This window comes from Phocoena sinus, chromosome 3 (assembly GCF_008692025.1).
Source record: "Phocoena sinus isolate mPhoSin1 chromosome 3, mPhoSin1.pri, whole genome shotgun sequence".
Lineage (NCBI taxonomy): Eukaryota > Metazoa > Chordata > Mammalia > Artiodactyla > Phocoenidae > Phocoena > Phocoena sinus.
The window spans coordinates 104,731,916-104,755,447 of NC_045765.1; positions in this window are offsets into that span (position 1 = coordinate 104,731,916).

The window sequence follows — 23,532 nt, forward strand, 5'->3', positions numbered from 1 at the left end:
TGATTCTTTGACAATCATGGGGCTGACACTAGAACTCTTAATTGTACCTTGGGAAATGTGGATGTGTTTTTATACAGGTTCATGTATGCATATTAGTTTAAAATAAGTGTTCTATACTTGGGCTTCCTAAGAATTTTTCTGTCACTAAATTCTGAGCCACAGTTCCCACTTATGTGAAATAGCAATGACACCAACCACACCACAAGGTATATAAGGAGAAAAGGTGAGATAAAGAGCTGTTAAAAAAAGGCTTTTATATGTTGATAATTTTTTATACTTTTATAAATATAATCCAGCATATAAAAGTTAAGGCTATATGGAAAATTAGTAAGTATATGTAGTTTCTTACATAGACACTTGGTTTTTCCAGAAAATTGAGACAGAACAGCAAAAACCAGACCCCTGTGGTTTTAACTTTAAAGGTATTTTACGACAAAGTTAGCCACTGCAGAATTCTGAGAACTTTCCAACTAAGTAACATTACTGACTAAAAGATACATGATGGTGATGAATCCATCTCACTCTGCAAAGTGTAATTATTTATACTGCCAAAATGTTAGGCAACATATTTATTTCCCTTCAGGCTCACCAGAAAAATAATAAACCAAGTGTATTGGATATTTTGAATTTCATTTTCATATTGATTACTAATATAGGGCTATATTACCTCAAATTTTTGACTGTAAAAAATGTCAACACAATAAATTATGAACCCACTCCAGATGGGTATATTCACTTATTAGATGATTACATAATGCAAACTAATTCTAAACTTCCTTCCAAGTTCAGTGATTATAATTTGAGACAGTTTTATATTTAAAGAAATTTGTAATTAACCCCATCAAACAACTGTCATCTCTTTTATTCCTTAAAAAGCCACTAAATATTTACTTCAATCTCATGGTCACAACATTATTTGAATGCGAAATGATAGAGATAGTCCTTAAAAATTAGATTAACCTCCACATACACACACACACACACACACACACACACACAGATGCACACACACACAACACATGCACTTTTTTTCTATTATTTATTGTTGTTTTGGAAATTTGGTCCCAAGAAATATGAAATAGAATTTTCACATAAAGTATTGAAATAAAATTTTCTAACACTCAGTGATTCTAATGCTTAGATGAAAATTGAAAAAAATTGACATATATAACTACTGTACAAAATTATTTTATTAGAATAATTTAAAACAATATTGATATGAGAGAAAATAGCTAGATTAATGGAATAATTATATGATTGAAGTGATGTTACTATTGTAGTGATATATTGTTTGGCTAAGCAAGAAAAGAAACAGAAAAGAAAAAATATGTACAAATAATTATCAAAGATTCCTTTTCTTTATATGACCAGGAAAGTCTTAGTTTTCTATATCTTGTTATTCATGAAATATAAAGATTTTGGGATTATATATATGCCTACTCTTTAATTACTTTGTCCAAGGGAGAGAGGGAATGACTTATAAACCTATGCATTAAAACAAAGCAAAATAAAACAAAAGCATATATATATGCCACATTGTACCACCTGTTCCAAAACAGGAAAATTTTAGAGCTGTTATTTAAATAATACGTTATTATAAAGAAAAACCATCCACTGCAGATATCTAAGCTTTTTTAGTTTGCATGGGAGATCTATTTTCATAACTTGTATTGTTTGGGAGCAAATAGGTTTTAATGGCCTGCTATCATAATGATGGTCTTAAATGCACAATAACTGTGACTTTTGTATGATGGGGTAAAACACAAGCTCAAATAACACTAAGTGCTATTACAAGTATTTTCATATGCCGTAAACTCAAGAGTCACCATCACTATAGCTTTTGTTATAGAACTGTCACCAATCCACAGTCAAAATATCACTTTAGTGGAGATAGATAGTCATACAATGATTCATTTCATCTACTAAATGGATTCCTCATTTTTGTTCCAGCCACTGCTATTCTATTCATCAAATGCATATTCTAGATTCTCCAGTTTTTGAGGTATCTAATCCCTGTAATCTTTAGTTTATTTATTAGTTCTAAGTAACACATATAGAAACTCTCAAAATTTTTGATTATCTTATCAAAAGTTGATAATAAACTGTTTTCAACAACTACATATTAATGCCCAAACTATTTTCATCAACTTATAAGGCCACCACTGCATAGCTGTTAAATAATGCATCATTTTTCTGGAACATCTTATTTTATTTAACTAAAGTTTCTACTCTCTCTACTGCCCTACAAAGATTAACATCCTCTAAACCCAGCAGATTGTTATTTCCTGGATTCCCAAAAAGATCCACAGCATCTTCTGTTGAGGCAACTTTCTATAAAATATTAATCATCATAATAGCAACACTTACTTTTAAATTGATAATTGATATGCAAGCAAAGGCTGGGTACTTTGTGAGGTAGGCACTCATACCCATTTTTTGTGTGAATAAGGCTTACTTATTTGTCAATCAATAGAGTCAGTAAGTAGTAGACCAGGAATTTGAATACAGCTTTGTTTAACTGTGCTATGTTGCAGCATATATTTCTTCAAGTACCTCTTCAGGAAAGTGAAATATGTCACTTAAGACTTTCTCAAATCAGTGGCTATAAACCACTGTGTTGATTTCCAGATTTTCTCTACTTAGATTTGTCTTGTTATTCTGTCATTCAACTTTCCCTTCTTATGAACCTTCTCTCCAAACTCTGTTCTCATTGTGTCTCCCTAACTAGGATATTAATATAATGGTTTAGGAAACTCAGTAGACAGCGTTCCTTACCTATACTATTATCTGCAACTTTTTCTCTAAGGCTCATGATGAAATGTTTATGGTACTATTGCAAATCATGTATGACTACTAAATTTGAGGGTCTTTAAGTACATCATACTTGCTACAGAATTTGAAGTTAATGTTATAGATTGTGAGATTAATTGGAGAATAAATGCTTTTCACTGTTTAAGACTTAAAATCATGATGTATTTAAGGGTTTCATAATATAAACAATGTCTTTAAAACATATAGAATGTGCAAAAAGTGAAAACTAAATATGTGAAAATTTTAATAGCATTATGACCAGTGTAACCAATCTAATGATCTAAATTGTTAGTGCCTATCATTTTAATTAATTGAAAATGTTTAATTTTATTTGGATCTTTTTTAGCACCAAAATTACTTGGAAATGATGGTTTTTAGTTAATCAGAAGTATTACTGGTAGTATTCATCATGTATTCTGCCTTACAAAGAGTCTCAGATAGAACCTTTTTGTTATAAGTACAGAAAATTAAATCCAATGGCTTAATCAAAAATACAGTATATTGGCTCACATAAAAAAAATCAATCAGTAATCATGATTTCAGACATGATGTGGTGCAGGGCCCAGTCAACGTCATCAGATGCATTTCTTGGCTTCCTTTCCATTAGGTTCCTTCCACTCTTAAGCTCTGCATGGTGGTCCCAGAAACTTCCAGATAACCAATGAGACAAACAATAATCTCAGGATTTAGTTTTCTTTTTCCCCATTGACCTGTCTTGAGTCATCTGTTCATCCCTGTACCATCTCTGTGACAGTGAGTAGGTTAATTGGCCTAGAACACTTGCTACATCCTTGGAGTCTTGGATGGAGCCACGTTTCTAGAAAATGCATGGAATATGGGTATGGTTGCCATAAGGAGATGAAACAGATTTTGCAATTAAAAAACATAAGCTAAATAAGATGAAAACACCACAAATCCACCAAACAAACAAAAAACCTTTAAATATCTATTATACAAGTCTCAGTAAGAACTATAAGAACTATATTCTAACTTTCTTCCTCCTCTGCTTTTTTTGTTTTGGAGAGATGGTGTTTAGCTTTTTCATATTTACCTGTCTGACTTGTAAAATTTTTTCCACAATTCTCTGAAAAGTTTTTCTATCTTCTCAGTCTAAATTTTTTTTTTTTTTTTTTTGTGGTACGCGGGCCTCTCACTGCTGTGGCCTCTCCCATTGTGGAGCACAGGCCTAGCTGCTACGCGGCATGTGGGATCTTCCCGGACTGGTGCACGAACCCGTGTCCCCTGCATTGGCAGGCGGACTCTCAACCACTGTGCCACCAGGGAAGCCCTCAAAATTTTGATTATTAATCTGAGTAAAAATATCAATAAGAAAAATAATTTGTTTTCCTCAAATGATTTAGGATTGTTTCCATTTATTTTAAGTGTTATTTAGCACACAAAGAATCATTATATCAATGATGAAATGCCAAACAAGGAGTTGTAAAAAAAAAAAGGAATTTTTATAAAATTAAGATAATGTGCAAGAAAATGAATCAGCTCCTTTTGTAAAGGTAAAATGAGAAACAAAAATAATTTTGATCGAGATAGCATTTCTTTTTTATAAATTCTTGTTTTGGTTCTTGGGCAACCAGAAAAAGTTGCCTACTCAGGGATGAGATATTCTTCCCAAAATTTGTCTCTCAAATCAGCATCTTTGGGAAGGATCTGTTTAATCCCTTTTGAATTTAGTGCAGCAATACTATTCTCATCCATAATCACAAAGTTAAGTAACATTAGCTTCACAACAGCTTCACTCCAAATTCCTTTGAATGAGAGCACAACTGAATGCTCTGCACTGATAGCATTAGCTCTCTATTTGTCCTCATATATATCATAGTGTGATTGCAGTGTCCAAGTATTTTTATTTTAGCTTCTTTTATCTTTGCTTATAGTTGCTTTGCAAAGAGTTTTGCTATTTTTGTACTACTAATTTCACTTCCCTTTGGTCTCTCTTTATAATCCCTGGAATGATTTGTCTAACATTTCTCTAATCAATTAAAAATTTGAATATACACCTTTGCTTAAAAAATATGGCATTTTAAATATTATAAAAGCATTTAATAAAAAAATGAAGAAATAGAGAATGATTATTTGACTAAAGATAATGAATGTGTCTTGTTAGAATCTGAAAGAGTTGTTTGCTTGTCATTTAATGTCATCTGTGTAAATATAAATTTTCCTCTAAGGCAATATTTTTCAACATAAGAACAAAAAGACATACTGTGTCACTTTCACTTGAAAGGAAAATTCAATCTGGTGCCAACCCCAACCTTTAGGTTAGGCCAAATGATTCACAAGCACAATGATTATAAACTGACATTGTTAAGAACACTGAATTGAAACTTGAAATGGTAGCAAAAAGGGATAAATTTGAATCACATTACTAACAATAAAGATGGAAGAAATAATATCATAAAGCCTCTGAAGTAAAGAAATAATTATTTCATAATTGCTGATTTCAATGATACAAATGGTATGTTATAGAGAAAAAATATCTATTTCAATGATACAAATGGTATGTTATAGAGAAAAAAAAATCTATTTGAATGATGCAACACCCCTGGAATCCTTCCTATTTTTCAAAGCTCAGCTCATTAATTATTCAAACATTTTAATTTTACTTTTTTACATTTCAATTTAAGGGTTTGGTCAAACCTAGAAGGTATGGAAATAATTAGTCCTGGGAGACAAGAAAATTCAGTAAGATATTTTCACGGCCAAAAAGTCAGGCAGCCTGTACCAAAGAACTACATTTAATAACGAATATGTGTGAGATAGATACTTAATCAAAGCTGGAGATCAGAGTAGCTTGGCATGGGATGGGGATGGGGGAGCGAGAGGGCTCAAAGTAGACACTTGAAAGCTAAGTGTGAAATCAGTGGGTCAAAGGAAAATCAGAAAAGAAGATATAAGTCATAATCCAAAATGACTCCAGGAATCACAAGACCAAGAAGTAATTTGCAGTTACTTTGCACTGTGCAATTTTTGTACCATGTTTTTGCAAATAACTCTCTGTTAAGTATGAGTTACATGAGTATACATAATTGCTTTGAATTCCCACTTAACTTATAGAATCTTCCAATACAAAAAGAGTAAGCTTCATTCCTTTGGGATAATCATAACATCTGTAATAGTGCTGTGCCCACAGTTCTGTGTCCTATAAAAACATTTTGTAATCATCAATTCATATAAGCACATCTGTCACATATAATGATTACATTTTTACATGTTTTCTCTGATAATGAAGACAATGTTAAGAGAATTAATAAACTGAAAATCTCGAGCCAGTGTAAATTACTTTATTCTGCCTTGAGACAGAATAAATTACTTTTTAAAAATTATTTTTTTTGGGCTTCCCTGGTGGCGCAGTTGTTGAGAGTCCACCTGCCGATGCAGGGGACACGGGTTCGTGCCCCGGTCTGGGAAGATCCCACATGCCGCGGAGCGGCTGGGCTCGTGAGCCATGGCCGCTGAGCCTGCACGTCCGGAGCCTGTGCTCTGCAGCGGGAGAGGCCACAGCAGTGAGAGGCCCACATACCGCAAAAAAAAATAATAATAAAAATATTTTTGAGCATAAAGTTTATAAGCTCAACATTAACAATTAAGGGGGAAAAAATCACAAACAGTCCCATCATCCATAGACAGGCACTTTAAGATTGGCATGGCTTTTTTATTTGGTTATTGTTTGCATGCATCGATAATAGGTAGATAGATAGATAGAAAGAATTATAACATTTGAGAGCAAACAGTTGCCATCTTTTTATATAGTCCTGACTAATATCCAGATCACAGCTAACTATTCCTGAGAGGTTATTGAGAGAAATATATATACATGGGAAAACAGAAACACAATAAATCTTTTATTATTTGGTGGACTTTGAGCCTCATAGAGAATTGTAGCCTGAGTATGACCTTTGTCCCCTCATAAACCCCTGTCTGTATTTCATTCTTACCACATTCTTATTTGCTACGTATTATGATCCTTTACTCCTGTCAATATTTATTTTTGCACAAAAGATGTCCAACTGTGGTGCTCTACCATAAATGTGTATTAAAAACTCCCTTTTGGGACTTCCCTGGCTGCCATTGGTTAAGACGTCACCTTCCAATGCAGGGGGTGTGAGTTCAATCCTTGGTCAGAGAGCTAAGATCCCACATGCCTCGCAGCCAAAAAGCCAAAACATAAAACAGAAGCAATACTGCAACAAATTAAATAAAGACTTTAAAAATGGTCCACATGAAAAAAAAATCCTCCCTGTTGGTGGATATTTATGTTATTTCCCACTTTACACTGTTATAAGGCTTTGATAAATATTTTTGTACATACATCTTTAATCACTTGACATTTTCAACATGGCATAAATCTCTAAAAGATTAATTATGAGTACACATACTGTCCTTATTAAAATTTTGTTTCATATTGAAAAATTGAGCTCCTCAAAATTCAAATCAATTTATGCTGTATCAAATTCTATCAAGCATTCAAATAAGATTTAATACCTATTGTTTTCAAACTCTTCCAAAATATTGAAAAGAAAGGAAGACTTTCAAAACTCATTTTACTAGCCAACATTACCATAATACCAAAAGCAGACAAAGACACTACAAAAAACTCAAATTACAGGCCATCCTAGCCCTGATGAACATAGAAGCCAAAATCCTCAACAAAATATTAGCAAACCAAAGACAATACAATAAAAGGATAATACACTACAATCAAGTAGGATTTATTCCAGGGATGATCAATCAACATGATACACCACATTAACAAGATAAAGGATAAAGATCATATGATCATCTCTATACATTATAGTTATATATAATAATATAATATATAATAATTATAATTATTACACACAGTTCAATGTCCACCAGTTTTCAACAACTTGAATTAAACATGAATCCTGTAGCCAGTGAGTATCACTATTACCCAGGACCTCCCCAATCCTCACTTTATTTCTCAGATTAACCCAACTGGTGCAGTAGGTTAAACTAGACAACAATATAGGTTTTAGGTTCAGAGACTGACTCACAGGAAGATCCTATTTTCATTAAAATCGATTTAACTTAGTTTATTACAAAGTCAGTAAACAAGAGGACAATACAAAATCATCAATAAAAGGAAGAGGATGGGACTCCCCATTGTTTCATTTATTGCTCAAGGAAGAGCCTCAGAAAGTCAGTGATATCACCAGCTCAGAATAAAATGAGGAATCTACCAGACAAATCAGGGCAGACTTAGGCACAAATAAACACTCAAGGGTATGCTTCATTAAAAGAAAAGGTATTTTTTAACTTTTCCAAACTTAGGTGTTTCCACATTTTACTTCTTACTGAATTATTAAATCCACTCAAATATTCAGGGTGATGGAGCTTTATCTTATGTATGATCCAGAGAATTAGATTCTGAATTTTTTTTTTTCAGTAAGAACTACTTATTTTGATTTATTCTGCATTTAATTGGAAATCTTTGCTACACAATCTGATGATGGCATTGATTTGAACTCTGGATAAACAGTAACAGAGAAAATACCTCAGTTCAATGAAACTGCTTTCATTTTTATTTCAGTGGCGTTCTTTATAATCCCACTAAAAATTTGTAAGAAATTGAGCTTCTTAACAGTTGCTGGCTGGATAAAATTTCTGTCTGTTTCTATTTATTTTAGTGCTTTCCCTGTGTTCTACAATATCATACCAATTGGAATGACACTGTCAGAATCCCCCACATAATATCTTCTGCATAAGTCTGCAGAAGTGTAAGAACCTAAAAGCCACAAGAACCCCCTTAACTTTCTGCTTTAACAGGAATTTATCCCATGAGGAGCTATATATATGTGTATATATATATATATATGTACATATATACACATATATGTAGTTTAAGCCTTTACTAGTTTAAGGCTTTACTAGTTTAAGGCTTTTGGGTATTGGGCACATATAATTTTTAAAATGTGTTGTTTACATCAGTAGTAAATATGTATAAACATTCTGATTTCCATAAGTAAATACTAGAACAAGTGTTTTACAAAAGTATTTATTACAAAATGACAGATTGTTTATATCAAATGCTTACATTTTAAAACTAGAATTTTGGAGAAACATATTCTTCATAGTTCAGGCTTTACTAATAAACTGTACATATTTTTGTGTAGAGTATATTCAAGAAACTACTTAGAAGATTGTATATGTTTTCCACTGGGGATCTTCCATTGAACATCTTCAAATTTTTCTTTTCTCTTTTTTTACATTAATTTTATAATATTTATGTTTGATCCTTATTTTTAAAATCAATGTGCCAATTATCTTAATTGTGCAGAACTCTTTCTGCATCTGTAACTAATTTATAATCAAGAAACTCATTCATTGAAAGTTTGGAAGTGAAAGAAAATCCTTATTTCTTTAATGTCTAAATATGTAAATTCAAAATGAGAGAGATGAAGTAACTGGGCTAATTCTAGCAGTCAAATATTTATAAGTCTGTACTTCTAATGGTATACAATGACTTTTTTATCTATTGGCTTCTAACCTGAAATAGATAAGTAAGTTTCCAAATCTCTTAGTCTGTGTTGACAGAGCTAATAAATTAGCTTCTAAACAAAAGAATATTTATACATCCCTATACATCTGCAGTTGGTGATTTTTATTTATACATCAAATTAACCTATGATTTTTTTCTTTAAACTTTTTAAAAATTTACATTTTGTAGTATTGTCATGGAAAAAATATATAGTGTGTGTCTGTATGTGTGCTTATGTCTGCAACTTTTATTTTATGAATACCCTAATATATTTATTATAATAGTTCTTAAATAATTCTAAATCTCAATGAATTTGTAACACAAGGATTTTTAAAATGTTTGTGCTGAAATATATAATTTTCCTGTGGCCTGTGCACAGTGTGATATTTGCCCTTTCCTGTTAAACTCTCATACCAATTTTGCTCTTAGAGAAAAACTTATTGACTTTCTGACTAGAGCTAAGTAGTTTCAAGGTGAACTTTGATAGTGGCAAAGTTTTGTGGAAATATTTTTAAAGGATTTTTTAAATGTTTTAAACATATTTTTACAGTAAAATTTAGAAAACCCCAAAGAATACATTTCATGAAATTTATTTTTTATTTATAAAACCTATACAAGAAAAAACACTTTAACACTCAAGTTTGTTATTGATGTAAATATCTCAAGAAATAGGACACTTTGTTTCAGTTGTTTGTAATATAAGGACACAGTCAACAGTCACTCTTATATAGTGATTATGATTTAAAAAATAAGTTGAAACAAATCTAAGAAAAATAACTTAAAGATTTGTATTACTTGGAAACAGAGTAAGTTACGATATTGAGCATGAACCTTATTTTTTTTAGTAAGCCAACTCCTTAGAGTAGAATGAATGTGAATAAAGAGCCAAACGTGGACATATACTGACAAAATGTCTTAAAACTAAGAAAAATTAAAGATCCTGAAAAGTTTAAAAAGTTATATATAATAACAAAAATTGGTATCCTACTGTAATCACTGTCTTGGTTACCTAGTATGAAACTTAATTTTTATAAGTAGATTTGATAGTAGATTTGAAAGAATATCAAACAGCCAACTGCTCTGATAAAAAGATGATGATAAACATGATTCAGATAATGGACAGGAATACAGGGACTCTAAACCACAGGAACCACAGCAAGGGCCATATAAGAGCAATGGCCTGGCATATATCCCTCCGGTAGTGGTAGCTGTCATCTTTGGAAACTTTCTGCCACCATCAAGAAACTCTATACATTGATAACACCAGTAAGCATTTATATTCACTCCTGAACTTTTGCTTTGTTTTCTCAAGTTTCAGTCTTTGGCAGGCACGTCAAGTTGACTGAGCCTAAATCATATGCAGCACTACACACAATGAAGAAGTCTCTGAAATGTAATAATAGAGATCTTAAGCGGCCAACACACACACACACACACACACACACACACACACACACACACACAAATAAAAAAGAGACATGTTTTACTTTATGTTCCAATGTATGAAGAGAAAGACTGAAAGCTGTCTTCTCCTTATTACTATGGAATTCTTGGCAGTAGTTGAGTTTTGGCTTTTAATATCTTAACAAAAATGATATCAAAATTTTAATTCTAAACTCAGATGAAATAAAAATCAGTTGAGAGAACAAAACAAAAATTTCATCAGATAGGAAAGAACAAAGAAATTTTTACCTGTCATGTAATTTCTGAAAAAGTTACTTTGAGTATGAACTCTCATAAATAAATCTTAAAGGAAAGAATAGAAAGTTATACAGGAAACACAATATTATAACACTAACCATGCAGCCACAGGAAGAAATCCTGTGAAATACTAAAAAGTATATATAGAAAGCAATCATTTGAAACAACTAAAAGAAGGTGAAGTTTCCAAGAATAAGGCTTTAAGATGAATGGAATGGCTTTGAAGCTAAAGATTAAGTGACAAAAGAGATAGATAATATTGGTAACATGGTAAGAAAAATAAATCCACTTAACAAGGGAATATAAAGATTTAAAAAAGCAGAAAATTTGTATGAGAAACATTATGATCCAAATAAAAGTCATTTTAAAAGTTGGTATGATACAAAGAAATTATTTCAGGAAAAAAGTAGCTCAACTTGAATGCAAGGGATATTTTGCTACAAATTTTATAGAGGTCACTATATTGGATAAAAGAAAGAGAGGGAGAATGAGAGTGAGAGAGAGAAAGAGAGAAAGAAAGGAAGAAAGGAATGATAGCCCAATATCCCAGTATAATAAATGGCTCTACAATGAACAAAATTTATATAACCATAGTAGTTTAAACACCACTTTTGGGGTTTTAGTGCTTAGAATCAATCTACGAATAAAATAATAAATAATTGAATATTTTTATACATCAGAACATAAAACATTTCTAACATACATATGTAAAAGTTAAAGAATAGCTGAGAGATATTAGGAATTTGAAGGAGGAGAAACCAATCAGGTTATATATGAAAAGGGGAAACAATTTCAGATATAGATGTTTTTAAAATTATAAATAATCTGTGCACATTTTATAAAAATATAAAAACTTTTACAAATTAGATGACTTTCTGGCAAAAAAATTAGCAAAACTTAAGAAGATGAAGAAAACCTGTATTTTCCAATTATTAGAAGAAATTAAGGATAAAATATTAAAATGTAATCAAATATCTCCCATCATGAAGAAATAACTAGATATTCCTTTGGATGTGTTCTACTAATACAAATAGGAAATAATTTCCATGTTATATAGATATCTGTAAAAGATGGGAATGATGCAGTATTATCCAGTTCATTATACCATAGCAAGAAAGGAAAGACATAAAAAATTAAAGTATAATTAATTCTCTCTTATGTACTTAGTTATAAAAATGTTTAAAGTAAGGTTTTGGAAATTTTAATCCATAAAAATGCATTAATAAAATTATTTTATGCAAGAATATAAACAACACACTAATTAGTAACAACATATTCAAAAAAGAAGACCATGAAAACAACTTTACAGATTTTTTTAAATCACTGAAATTCTGGATCCTTTATCCAACTTGGTTTTGAGGGAAAATTGCTAAGTTTGATGCAAGCTATCACCAGAAAGCTACAGTAACCCAGTAAATAGAATAGACACTCATTATAGACACTCATAATAGACACTCATATAGACACTCATATAGACACTCATAATACTCATATAGACACACATATAGACACTCATAATAGACACTCATTATAGACACACATAATAGACACTCATTATAGTACTTGCTGAATGAGGAAATATAAAGAAACTTAAATTTAAAAATACAAGTAAATACTGTGAAAATTGTACACTTAAGCATAGGGAACTTGGAAGGGATACAAATAAGTTAATGTGAAACATGTTCAAATTGTCTTTAAACAGGAATTGCAAATTATAAAAAGACTGAAAAATGTATTGTCCATTAGTTTACTGAAAAGTTAAAACATATTGTAACCGTCACTGTTAGCCAAGTTATAGGAAAGTGTTATTTTCACACACTCTTGGGAGAGGTATAAAATTCTATACTATTCTTTGGAGGGCAATTTGGCTTTATCTAGATTATTTATATGTATATAGTTCCCAAAGCAGCAATTATACTCATGGGTTTGAGATAATTGAACACATAGATAAAGACACAGTGATGACATTAGTCGTTGTGGCACTGTTTTAAAATAAAGTTACTTAAATGACTTACATGTCTAATAATAAGGGAATAATGAAGTAAATTATAAAATATCTATTGTGTGGAAGTAAGTTTTCAGTGTGCAAGATTACACTTCTTTTGTTAAATTCATTCTGAATTATTTTATTATTTTGATATTAATTTAAATGAAATTGTTTTCATTTCATTTTTGCATGCTCATTTCTAGTATATAGAAATACAATTGCTGCCTGCATATTGACCTTGTATACAATAATGTCACTTAACTCTTTTATCAGTTCTAGTAGTTTTGTTAGAGAATTTCATAGGATTTTCTATATACCAGACAAATAGAGATTGTTTTACTTCATTTTCCACAAGTAGGCCTGTTATTTCATTTTCTTGCCTAAATTCCCTGGTTAGAAATGTTAATACAAAGTTAAATAGAAGTGGCCTTTTCACTTCAATTCTGTCAGTTTTTGCTTCATGTAGTTTGGGATTCTGTTGTTAACTGCAGGTACATTGACAACAGGATGAGACTGGCATTATAAAATATCATTATAAAATATCCCTCATTTTGCTGGTAATGTTCTACTGTTAAGTCTATTTTGTCTGATATTAGTTTATCCACTCTAGTCTTCTTATGGATACTCTTTGCATGATATATATTTTCCATCCTTCATTTTCTACCTATTTATATCTTTGAATCTAAAATGTGTCTCATATATAACATATAGTTGGATTTTTAAAAACACATTCTGATAATCTTTCCCTTTTTATTGGATTGTCAATCATTTTACATTTAACTAGTGGAACATTTAAATTCCTAAGATAATTTTGTCATATATGTTTAGTTATTATCCAAGTAGTGGCTTTGAGACTTATCATATATATCTTAAGTTATCCGAATTTACTTCTCACTTTTACTAACTTAAGTCCAGTGAGATACAGAAGTTTTACTTCTATATGGCTCTATTCCCTTTTCCACTTTTTAAAGTTATTGTTATACTAATTACATCTATATATGTTACAAAACCAATGATACAATGATATAATTATATTACTTTACACTCTTGTATGTCTTTAAAGACCCTAACAAGAGAGAAGATGTATATATTTAATTAGTTGAATAGTTGTGGAAGTTTTAGTTATGGTAATAAGAGAAGAAAAAGAAATAAAAGGAATCCAAATTCGAAAAGAAGTAAAACTGTCACTGCTTGCAGATGACATGATACCATACATAGAGAATCCTAAAACTCAGAGCTAATCAATGAATTTGGTAAAGTAGCAGGATACAAAATTAATGCACAGAAATCTCTTGCATTCCTATACACGAGTGATAAAAAATCTGAAAGAGAAATTAAGGAAACACTCCCATTTACCATTGCAAAAAAAGAATAAAATATCTAGGAATAAACCTATCTAAGGAGACAAAATACCTATATGACAAAAACTATAAGACACTGATGAAAGAAATTAAAGATGATACAAACAGATGGAGAGATACACCATGTTCTTGGATTGGAAGAATCAACATTGTGAAAATGAATGCATAACCCAGAGCAATCTACAGATTCAATGCAATCCCTACCAAACTACCAATGACATTTTTCACAGAACTAGAACAAAATATTTTACAATTTGTATGGAAACACAAAAGACCCTGAATAGCCAATCCAATCTTGAGAAAGAAAAATGGAGCTGGAGGAATCAGGCTCACTGACTTCAGACTATACTACAAAGCTACAGTAATCAAGACAGTATGGTACTGGCACAAAAACAGAAATATAGACAAACGGAATAGGATAAAAAGCCCAGAGATAAACCCACGTACATATGGTTACCTTATCTTTAACAAAGGAGGCAAGAATATACAATGGAGAAATGACAGCCTCTTCAATAAGTGGTTCTGGGAACACTGAACAACTACATGTAAAAGAATGAAATTAGAACACTCCCTAACACCATACACAAAAATAAACTCAAAATGGATTAAAGAACTAAATGTAAGGCCAGAGACTATAAAACTCTTAGAGGAAAACATAGGCAGAACACTTTATGACATAAATCACAGCAAGATCCTTTTTGATCCACCTCCTAGAGTAATGGAAATAAAACCAAAAATAAACAAATGGGACCTAATGAAACTTAAAAGCTTTTGCAAAACAAAGGAAACCTTAAACAAGATGAAAAGACAACCCTCAGAATGGGAGAAAATATTTGTAAATGAAGCAACTGACACAGGATTAATCTGCAAAATATACAAGTAGCTCATGCAGCTCAATATCAAAAAACAAACAACCCAAACCAAAAATGGGCAGAAAACCTAATTAGACATTTTTCCAAAGAAGACATATGGATTGCCAACAAAAACATGAAAAGATGCTCAACATCAGTAATCATTAGAGAAATGCAAATCAAAACCACAATGAGGTATCACCTCACACCGGTCAAAATGGCCATCATCAAACAATCTAGGAACAAAAAATGCTGGAGAGGGTGTGGAGGAAAGGAACCCTCCTGCATTGTTGCTGCGAATGTAAACTGATATAACCACTATGGAGAACAGTATGGAGGTTCCTTAAAAAACTAAAAATAGAACTATTGTATGACCCAGCAATCCCCTGAGAAAACCGTAATTCAAAAAGAGTCATGTACCACAATGTTCAATGTAGCACCATTTACAATAGCCAGGACATGGAAGCAATCTAATGTCCATTGACAGATGAATGAATAAAGAAGATGTGGCACATATATACAGTGGACTATTACTCAGCCATAAAAAGGAATGAAATTGAGTTATTTGTAGTGAGGTAGATGGACCTAGAGGCTATCATACAGAGTGAGTTAAGTCAGAAATAGAAAAACAAATGCCGTATGCTACAAAAAACACTTTCTCTTGTGTTTCCTGCCTAGAAAAGTTCCTTTGGCATTTGTTATAAAGCTGATTTGGTGGCGCTGAATTCTCTTAACTTTTGCTTGTCTGTAAAGTTTTTAATGTTCTCATGGTCCATTCATGTTGTCACAAATTGCAGGATTTCCTTCTTTCTAATGTCTGAATACTATTACATGAAATATTTTAATGAGAGCTGCTTAAAATTCTCATCAGCTAATTCCAACATCTGCTTTATTTTGGTGTTGACATCTGTTGATTGTCTTTTCTCATTCAAATTATGCTGTTTCTTGTTCTTGGTATAAACAGGTAATTTTTGATTATATCCTAAACATTTTGGCTATTATGGAAGGAGACTCTCAATTGTATCTATATCTTAAATCTAGCTAAATCTCTTCAGCAGGCTGTTATTCTATTTAGGTTTAGCTTAGAGGCTTTAGCCTAATTTTGTGGGTATTAGTTCCATTGACAGTTTTGTTTTCTGAGTCCTTGCAATAAACTTGTCTGCTTCATTCGTCTGGTGCTGTTGATCCTTAGATCATCCTTAGATTCTTCTGGTGCAGTCTGTGAGGGCAGAAGTTGCTTCCCTGGGATATCATCTGTTGCTAGGTGAACTCCTTGGGGTAGGTGGCACAGAAGCCACTGGGCCTGGGTCTCCTTAAGTCACTGAACATACATTAAGGAGACATGGAGCTTTGCTGCTCTTGTAGATGTGAGTATATGGGACACTACATTCTGCCCCTCTACCCCTAACTTTCCTGTCCTCTTTCCTGGTTGTGGAACAAATGCTGGAATAGCCAGGGGCTTCATTGCTGTGCTGCAGCTTGTGAATCTGACTACCTGAGGTAACCCACTTGTGGAGAAGCAGGTGCTGGCACTTTGCTGCTGCCACTGCAGGCAGATGAGACTACCTAACAGGACCCAGTTATGGAGTAGGGACTGAGAGAGTTAGGGCCTTCCTGCCACCACTGCTGCTGATGGATCAGACCATCCATCCCCTGAGTTTGTACTAAGAGTTTGAGATTCCCCACTGGGTCTATGTTAGGCTTCCCTTTCTCCAGTCCTTTGGCCATGGAGAATGTATAACTCCAAAGACAAGTCACATCACCACCATTACAATCTGTGTGATTTTAGGGAGATTGTTGATTCTCACTAAGCTTTAGTTTCAGCATCTACTAAATAGTAGAGTAACAGCCCCTTCTTTATAAGGTCATTATTAGGCTTTGATAAGTGGTTGCATCTAAAGTGATTGGCATAGTATTAGGTTCCTAACTTTATAATAATAATATGATGATGATATGATTGTTATTGTGACTATTATATTTTTACTCCCTTAGATCTATCAGGATTAAACTTTTCCCAGCCCTGACAAGAATATACTATCTATATATCCTGTTACATGAACTGTACTACAAAAACAAAGGGAATTCGTAGAAGTGTATAAGATATCTTCTATCCTATGTAGTTTAGGTTTATTCATACCTTACCTTATTTTTTTTATCTAGATCCACAGTGAATGATTTATACAAAATAAGCAATAGTTTTGGAAATCAGTTAAGAATTAAGGTCAACAGACATTTTTTATGTTGTCTCACTGATAAGGTTTAAGACATGAATCATGATACTATCCAAAAAAATGACATTAATTTGCTGATCAAATTAGGTTAGAACTCTCAAATTTCACCAAAATACTAAATTAAGAGATCATACTGAAATATTAAAAGGAAGCTAAACATTTTAGGTTCCTTTTAATTACACATGTCAGCTCTAAATATACATATTATATATTTCTTTTTCAGAATAGATTTATATGTATAGTCATGTATAGGTATTATTCATATTTAAACATCAAAGTATTGAGAAATATTAATAGTTATGTAGGTATGACATGAAGAGTACAACAGCCTTTGCCTACTGTAAAGGAATTAGATTTTTTTTTAGATGTAAAATTGTAGTCACTATTTTCTTTCCTATTTTCTTAGATTTAGAGTTGGCCTAAAGCTTTTGCCCTTGTAGCTGATGTCAGACTGGTCTATCTGCTGCTATTTCTCATTTGGCTACAGCTGTGCTTCAGTGCTTTCTTTAAACATTTTCTCTCCTTACCCTGCTTGTGAGTGACCCACTTTAGTCCTTGATGGAAAAGGAATCTTTTGTGGTCCTTGCAGCTAGAACATTTTTTACTGTCTATAAACTTCCATATATTTCTTCCCAATCTACCTTGTATTTGTTATTCTTGCATATGTCTCATGTCTCATAAAGTTATTGAGCTTACCAATGGCAGGAAGTCATATGTATGTATTTGTCCCTCTCCCCAATAGACTTACCAGCAGAGAATATCTAACAGTATCTAACATGCACACAAATGGAGTTAAACATTTGTCAATTAAGCGACTATTTCTCCATTCTCATTTGACTTCAAGAGGAAGTTAATAAATAAAATGTAAAACGGTAGTATGGGGAAATTCTGTATAGGGCATAGGCACTGGAGTGTGGAAGATTTAGAGAGGTGCTCATATTTCAGTAGAAAAGTGATTATGATATACTACTTGATTTGAAATCTATCCAAGTTCCCAAGCCACAACCTGGGAACGTACTTCACTCTTCTCTCTCTCTCTTTCCACTTACAACAACTTACCTTTGGAGGTAATAACCTATAAGTCTCTTAAATCTGGTCCCTCTTCACATTTTATCTTATATCAGAAAAAAAATGCATAACTCTCTTAAATTTCTTTATTAGCCTCCATCATCTTCTCCCTGAACTTTCTTTAATCCAATAGTCTTTAACTATCATAGCCACAATGATAATTTAAAATTGAAACGTACTTCCATACCTAATAAATAAATACATTTTTAAAAATCCCATGACTGTCTCTTACTCTTAGGATAAAATCCAAAATTTAACACAGAAATTGCAAAGCTTTCCTTCTGCTTGCTTCTCCAGTTTCATCTTTAACACTAATTTTGCACTTTATCCTCTAGCCTTCTGGGCTATTATTACATTTAATGCTTCCAGCATATTATATTTGTTTTTGCCTCTGGGATTTTTCATTTGCTGTTCTTCTTCTATTAACACCCTCTTACTCCTTTGTTTCCCCCGTGCTAATTTCTACTTTGCCTTCAGATTTTAGTTATCCTTAGTTGTGGAAGTTGATGATATTCTACATCTAAGCGCTTCTGAAATATTTGATTCTTTGTTACCATGTCTGCTTTACTCACAGCTGGAGCCCTAGTACCTGAAATAATGTTTGTGGAATAGTCAACAGCTAACACATGTTGAATTCATGTCTCCATTGTTTATAGATTTTCTTTTCTCTTTATTCTGTTGATATCTTCAAACTTATTGCAATGAGATTTGTACACTAGACTGTTGGATTCTATGGTAGGAGGTAATGTCTTTACATTTTCAGTGCCCTGATTTTTTTCCCTCTGAAACTAAGATCAGGATAAACTATCTTGAAAAAAAAAAGGTGAAATTTTAATCAACACTAGCTTCAAATCTTTACACTCCTCATTTACACTCTTTTCTAGTGGAACCGGGAGATATTTGCTTTGAAATAAAATATGTAAAAATCTACTATCCTAAAGACCAACTGCATTTTATTAACATAGAAAGTCAGTTTGAATACCTTTGCCTCTTGAACTTCTGAATTATAATTATTATGTATTTTTTTACGTAAGAACACTTTGATCAATTTGAAAAAGAGAAATTATGCACCCTCTTGAAATTATTGCAAATGAACATAATTTAGAAAATATTTAAAGGAGATTAGATTTGTTTCTTCTTTCACTAAATACAATAAGGTGATTATATTATGGAGGTTAAGAGAGTAAGACTAGGTCATAGCAAGACATTTTTACCCTTTGAGTTTTAAATTATCATATTATTGCTGCCAAGAGGTATTAGGTTCATGTAATTTCAATGATCACAGTTATTCCAACTAGTAATTACTGTTATTAATGTTATATACATACAAAACATATCTATAAATTTTATATGTATGACAATAAATATATATATATCACTCATAAATTAATAAAAATAGAAAAAATATTATACACTTTTAAAAATATGATAGATGAATTCAATTTTTAAAGTGAAATAAAACTACATACTTTTCCCCTAAGAAGCCTATTTCTTTCAATAATTTAACATAACATTTATTAAATAAATCAAGATTATTCTTGGAAGCACAAACAAATGAAAACTATTTTTCATCACAGGAACATAAAAAAATTTTTTTCAACTACCTCTTTCACTTTGTCCAGGGATAGACACATTTCCAGAGGTAATAAATCTAACAAATTCACAGAGATAACATCACACACTGTTTCAGTAAGTAAGACAAATACTCATAGTGTTTTATAAACATAGCAGTATAGGTGTTAACCAATGACTAAAAATAATTTTTAGAAATCACAAAGATAACACCAATATACCTTTATCAGTAGTATAAGTTTTTAAAATTACTCTTTTTAGACAAATACTTTTCACAGTTTTTCCTTGCATTACTATTGTCTTTGACTTGCCTTTTACCCTATATCAGATTGTGTGATACTTTACAACATATATATTTTTTTTATCCCCTTAGCGCCTTGTAAATAATTGGTATTTAGGAAATGATTACTTAAATTAATGAACACATTATGTTCTTCTTCATGACAAGTGGCATACTATATGAATATATCAGTTTAAAATTTGGAATAGTTTTTATCCATAGTTGAGAAAGCAGCTTACTGGACTGCATGCTGACTAAGCCTGTACACTTGTTTTTACAAGACTATGATTTAATGAGTCCACCAGCACATATGTACTTATGTGGACTTGAAAGCAGATGCTTTGTGGGGTTGTTTGTTTGTTCTGTTTGTTTTTTATGGAAAGGGTTTATAGGTGATTATTTCATCCAAGCAATATTGACTCTGTAGGATATATTGACTCTTTGCATTATGGAATAAATTCTGTAAGCGTTGTTCTTTGTATACTTACTTATTTGTCAGCTAGGACTGCTGTAACAAAATGCCAGACTGGATGGTCTAAGCAACAGAACTTTATTTTTTCAAAGTTCTGGAGGCTAGAAGTCCAAGATCAAGGTGCCAGGAACTTCAGTTTCTGTGAGGACTCTCTTTCTGGCTTGTAGATGCCAAGATGCCTTGTCCCTGTGTCCTCAGGTGGTCTCTTCTCTTGCACATATGGAAAGCGTGATCTCTGGTGTCTCTTCCTTTTCTAATGAGGATACCAGTCTTCTTGGATTAAGGCCCCACCATTATTACCTAATTTAAACTTTGTTACCTCCTTATAGGCTCTATCTCCAGGTACAGTTACACTGGAAGTTAGACATCAACATATGAATTTTTCAGGACACAATTCAGTCCATTATAAGATATTTCACCAATACAGATCTAAAAGGTATTTCACAGTTATTCAAGCAAGAAGGTTACTTTAAACCGTTTTTTAGAAAGATGTCAGTGAGTGACTTCCCTGGTGGTCCAGTGGGTAAGACTGTGCTCCCAGTGCAGGGGGTCCGCTTTGATCCCTGGTCAGAGAACTAGATCCCACATGCATGCATGCCGCAACAAAGATCCCTTGTGCTGCCACAAAGACCCCTTGTGATGCAACTAAGACCTGGCACAGCCAAAATAAATTAAAAAAAAAAATGTCAGTGAGTAGTTTAAAAAGAGAAAGAGAGAAAATATTGGTATATACTAATGAAATTTGGTATCTACATCAAATATATATGCATATATGCATTTTTAGATATAATTATATGCTAAAATACTTTTTAGTTTTGTTATTTTTTTAAGTGAAAGCTCAGTTTTTTCCAGCTTTTCCTAATCCATCATGAGAATCTTTTTTTTTTTTTTTTTTTAGTTTTTTTAACATCTTTATTAGAGTATAATTGCTTTACAATGGTGTGTCAGTTTCTGCTTCATAACAAAGTGAATCAGGTACATATGTCCCTATATCGCTTCCCTCTTGCATCTCCCTCCCTCCCACCCTCCCTATCTCACCCCTATAGGTGGTCACAAAGCACCGAGCTGATCTCCCTGTGCTATGCAGCTGCTTCCCACTAGCTATCTATTTTACGTTTGGTAGTGTATATATGTCCATGTCACTCTCTCACTTTGTCCCAGCTTACCCTTCTCCCTCCCCATATCCTCAAGTCCATCCTCTAGTAGGTCTGCATCTTTATTCCCGTCTTGCCCCTAGGTTCTTCTGACCATTTTCTTTTTTCCTTTTCTTTTTTTTTTTAGATTCCATATATACATGTGTTAGCATACGGTATTTGTTTTTCTCTTTCTGACTTGCTTCACTCTGTATGACAGACTCTAGGTCCATCCACCTCACTATAAATAACTCAGTTTCATTCCTTTTTATGGCTGAGTCATATTCCATTGTATATGTGTGCCACATCTTCTTTATCCATTCATCTGTTGATGGACACTTAGGTTGCTTCCATGTCCTGGCTTTTGTAAATAGAGCTGCAATGAACATTTTGGTACATGACTCTTTTTGAATTATGATTTTTGAGAATCATTTTTTTTTCTCCATTATAGATACTACCAGTACCTATATCTATATAGGGAACTACAAGTAAAGATTAATTTTTGGATTTAGGAACTATTAATTTGGAATATCATACAACTAGGTAGTAATTTTTCTGATCCACTATATTAAATCCCTGCAGTTCTTGTATGGGTTAAGATAGTTTTCACTTTGTCCATAACATATAAGTCTACTCATGAATATTCTAAAGAAATCATTTGAGAGTTAATATTGGGAAATTCAATTTAAAAAGAATCCATTTCATTTAGTTTCTTGAATGCTGTAGTTCTGTTTTATTAAAATATATGTATAAAATAAAATAAATTATTAATATTGAGGCACAGTAAATCTCAGTCTATTAACTTATTTGTTAAAATGCTAATAATTCATTTCAAAATTCAATATCTAACCTCAAATAAATTGTTAAAAGAGGCAAAATGTAATCCAATGATGAAAAAACTGCCATTTTTGATGTATAGATCTGGCATTGAAAAATACCTCTACCTTATAAACTTAAGCAAGTTACTTAATGGACCATTGTTTTTCCACTCTCTGAATGTAACAATACTCATGTCATGTGTCTATTATGAGGACTCAGTGAGATAATATATTCCTGCTGTTTTGCAGAATACTGAATAAAATTATAGTTGGGGAGTGTATTCTGCTAGATTTTGTTTATTTGCTTGTTTCTTTCGCTTAGAGATTACATTCTATTAATAAAAGTTCTAATCATTTTTCTTGAAATACTATTGTCTAAAATATACACAGCTGCTAATTCTATATATCTCTGGCATACACAATGTGTGAGTGGTAGAATGTAAGGGTAATTTCAATTATATCAAGAGGCCAAAGGAAAAATTTAGGAGGGGAAAAACCTGGAATGGGGGTGGTGGGTAATCAAATAATTAAGGCTTTAAAAGAAGACTAAATGGCAAGAAAGAGATAATGAAGGATACATCACCAACAAAAAAACCTGGCTTTCTTTAGAATAATGATCTGGAAACTTTCAATGGAAACTTGTATGTAAATAACTTTAGAAAATGAATTAATTAATAAATGACCATATTCTGTGTGTAGTCTTTTTCTTGATACATGTCTACTGAGAAAT